Raw genomic sequence first — 4,062 nt, 5'->3', positions numbered from 1 at the left:
AGGCATGAACATTCCACATCCCCCAAATTTTTGCTCACAGAAATGGCAAGAAACACTTGCATGAAAACTTTTAAATCTCATTTGCCTCTATTTATGTGAAACTCAAATCTCTATCCCCGGCCTAGACTCCTTTAGGCCTAGACAGCCTCAGATTCCTAGATGTCCCCTGATGTCCCACGGGCACATCCGACCCAACTTGGCCAAAACAGAACTCTTCTTTCTCAGCAACAGCCTCTTGCTTTGGATCAGCTTCCATCCTGTTACCCTGCCTGTCCCTCAGGGTAGAACTTCACTCGAATGGCAACCCCTCACCAGTCCACACCATCCCAAACAGTGTGTCTCGTTGGTCCCACCTCCCACTCCATCACCTCCATCCTGGTTAAGGCCCTATCATTTCCGGGCTGTACTGGCACAGCTGTGTAGTCATTGGTGTCCCGGCCCCATCCCCACAGCATTCAGCACAGAGCAGCCAGAAAGTCTTTCTGGAAATGCAAATCTGATCACATCGCCCCTGTGCTCGGCCGTTCTTTAATTCATTCATTTGTTCAACATTTTTTGAGTGCCAGCATCATGTGTCCAGTTTTGAGGGCTAGGGGATGAGCAGAGAACAAGAAAGACAGGGTCCTGTCCATGTAGCTTACAGTCTGCTAGGGGACAGAGCCACTAACAGGTACTCACACAATTAAAAACATAAGCACAGAGTGTGGTGAGTGTTGCAAAGGAAAAGTTCAGGGAGAACGAAACAGAGGGACTTGATGGGAGGGATGAGTAAGTGTTGGCCAAGTTGAGAAAAGGGAGGTAGAGTGTTCTGGGCGGAAGGAACTGTGGGTGGGAAAGCCTTAGGCTCAGGCAGTGAAAGATCAGGAGGTAGGGACAGAGATGTAGATGGACACATGGCAGACGGCACAGCACCCCCACCCACTGAGCGCTCCCTCCGGGCCAGAGACTCTGCCTTGTGTCGGTGATTCTGGTTTGGGTGTGCATTGGAATCACTTGGAAATCTTTAGAAACTCTTGAGGCCCAGGCCTACCCCAGACCAATTAAACCACAATCCCAAAAAAGGGGGTCAAGCACCTGCCTTTGTTAAAGCTCCCCAGGTGGTTTCAAAGAGCAGTCAAGATGGAGAACACTACCTGACACCATCCCTCTGAACCCTCAAAACAACCCGTAGAAGTAGGTTTTATTCAAATAGGCCAAGTTGGATCTTACAGGGTCTTCTAGGTTGAGGCATAAGGAGTTCGGATGTCTTTTTCCAGGTATAGCCTGGGAAGCCAGTGAAAGCCTGAGCGAGGTACGAGCTGTTGACTCGAGTTCTGTGACTGTTACTCCGGCTGTCTGGAAAACTGACTTCAGAGGGCAGGGAAGGACTTCAGCGACTGTGCAGCTTGTGACCCCAGAGCCTGGCTTCACTGGCCCTCCCTGGGCTGGCCCTGCATAGTTTGTCCCTCCCCTATACCCTTTCTGCTCTAGCGACACCCCTTCTGGTCACTGCTCAGTAGATTCTCCTGCTTCTGCCAATGCCACCCCCTCTGCTAGTGATTCTCTCTTCATTTGCAATGTCTACTGTTGAAATCGCCCCTAGCAGTGTTGCTAGATTTAGCACATAAAAATACAAGACACCCATTTAAATTGGAATTTCAGATAAACAATGAAAGATGTTTTAGTATACGTAGGTCTTGTTCAGTATTTGGGACCTACTTACGTTAAAACCTATTCATTGTTTATCTGAAATTCAAATCCAACTGAGCATCCTGAATTTGACCTAACAACTCTACCTCCCAGTCCTTGGAGACAGAATAACACTTCCTCCTCCAGGGAGTCTTCCTGGATTCCTGCCTCTTCCTTGCTGGTTTTCCCACAGCACCTGGTATCTCTATCACAGCACACAGTCTGCATGGTGTTAGAGATGTCTCAGTACATGTGTGCTTCCCCTAGAGGACTGTGTGCTTCCCCTAGAAGACAAGGAAAGAAAATCACCTCTCCTTCACTTCTTCCAGAATACAGTAAGCATTTGGTCAATACTTGCTAATGACTTTTTTATTCCTCTTACCATTTGTTAGACATGAGTTCTAGTTAGAGAGAAAACACGAGAGCCCTTACAGGAGTCAAGAAACCCAAGGACCTACCACTAAGATCCTGACTATGCCTCTGATACTGCGTGACCTTGGGCAAGTCCCCTCCCCTCTCTAGGCTTCAGCTTCCTCTGTCCAATGAAGGGGCATGACAAGATCATGGCTCGACATATGATTCACCTGGGAACTTTAAGACAATATCAAAGCTTCACCCTGGACCAACTAATCCTAATCTCTGGAGGTATATCTTTGAATCTCCTTGGATGATTTTGATGCTCAGTGGGAGCTGAGAACCACAAGATGAGATGATCTCAAAGTCCCTTCTGTTTCTCATATTCTAAGAGTCTTCTCTGCTAAAATTAGACCCGCCTACTCGTCACTAAGGGGAACTGGTAGGGAGAGAGGCATCTGCATTTTTTCGAGCTCTCTGAGCTTTAATTTGGGCTGTGGCCACGTGGGCAGTGGGAGCTGGGGCCTGAGTCAGTGGCAGGTGAATCAGATCACCATGTGTCACCTTCTGGAGCTGCCTCTTGCAGCTTCCATCTGGGGAGTGGCTTGTGGTGGTTCTGGGCTGCTGCTGAGACTTCCAGTTTGGAGAAACAGTTTGGAAATATTGGGAGTCACAGGAAAGATGTGACGTTAGAGAGCTGGCTGGTCTTGCTGAGTATATAGAGAGGGAGAAAATGGAAAATGCATTTTGTGCTCGGATGATGGCTTCCCAGAACAGTTCAGAAAGGGAGACTGAGGCAGGAAGGTTACAGGAAGTGCCAGGGGACAGAGGAAGGAGACCTGGTCTCCAGTCTGGTCTTGATACTAATTTGTTGGGTAACCCTATCCAGATCACTTCTGGACCTCAATTTTCTCACCTGTAAAATGGAGTGTGTTTAAATGCTAAACTCTTACCTTCACATAGGACTTAACAGCCACATGACATCTCATCTTTTTATCCTGTTTGATTTTTACAACAAGCCTTCAGGGCAGGTGCTGTCCACCCCCCACTTTTCCAGCAGGCTCGAGAGGGAAATGGTTTGTCAAAGAGCATTTGGCAAGGACTCTCCTGGCTTCTAAGTTAGTATTCCCACCCTCTCCCCCAGACGCTAGATCACCAGCCAGGTCTAAAGTTCTAAAACTTCCCCCTCTACTTTGGAATTCTAAAAACAAATTATATATATTCCAAGAGGTAATATATGTCAATATATGTAATATATGTCAATAAGAAGAAATAAAATCATTCTGCTGCTCTGAAGAAATTAGGGTGGGAGGGAGGGGCCTGGTCAAATCCCCATTGCTGAGCAGAATGCCTGGTGGTTCTGAAGCCAGTATTGCCTTCAGCCAGCCCTAGGCAGCAAATCATGACTTTTCCCCTGCTTGGTTTTGTACACTCCATGTCACCAGGCATGAGTGATGAAGGAAAACAACACAACAGCATTGCTTGCTGCTTCATTCTTTGTAGATATAGGCTGAATTTAGCACTGGGGAATGTGATTTTTAAAAAAATAAAATAAAAAAAGTCTAGATCTTCCTCAAAACTCAAAAGGATTATTTTTGAACTCTGAAAAAGAACATCAAGTTCTCTTTCCTCTCTCTGCCTTGGCAGGGTTCACTCAGTTCATAATTCCACTAAGGATGCAGAGAGATAGCGGCACACATCCGAGCTTCTCCAGCTGCCAACTGCTTGGGCTGGCTCGGGGCAGAGAGCAGGCATCCCGGGAACAGGTGGGAGAAGCTGGCTCTGGCCCAGGACTTGGGTGCAGTTGAACCGCTCCTGGATAAGCCTCTCGTGAAACAGGAGCCTAAGGGCATGAAAGTGCACCAGAAACCAGGGTGGTCTGACTAACACTGCCTCTGATAGTCACAAGAGCTAAGGGATGCCAACTTCCTTTAAGGGGGGGTCGGGACCTGGGGATTAGCCCTCCTGAAGGTGAATCTCCCCACCTCCAATTCCTTCTGGGGTCTTGTCCCACCTGAAGGGTCCCTAAAGGCAAGACAG

The 4,062-nt window shown here is 47.8% G+C and overlaps 1 protein-coding gene across 1 annotated transcript in view; it reads right to left on the bottom strand.

Moving 5' to 3' along the window:
• Nucleotides 1-4,062, bottom strand: part of TMOD1 (tropomodulin 1) — a 62,953-nt gene that overhangs the window by 26,619 nt on the left and 32,272 nt on the right. The window lies entirely within an intron of this gene.

This window comes from Pteropus vampyrus, unplaced genomic scaffold, assembly GCF_000151845.1.
Source record: "Pteropus vampyrus isolate Shadow unplaced genomic scaffold, Pvam_2.0 Scaffold123, whole genome shotgun sequence".
Classification (NCBI taxonomy): Eukaryota; Metazoa; Chordata; class Mammalia; order Chiroptera; family Pteropodidae; genus Pteropus; species Pteropus vampyrus.
The sequence above is the reverse complement of the archived record's forward strand: the minus strand, read 5'-3'. Positions and strand labels throughout refer to the sequence as shown.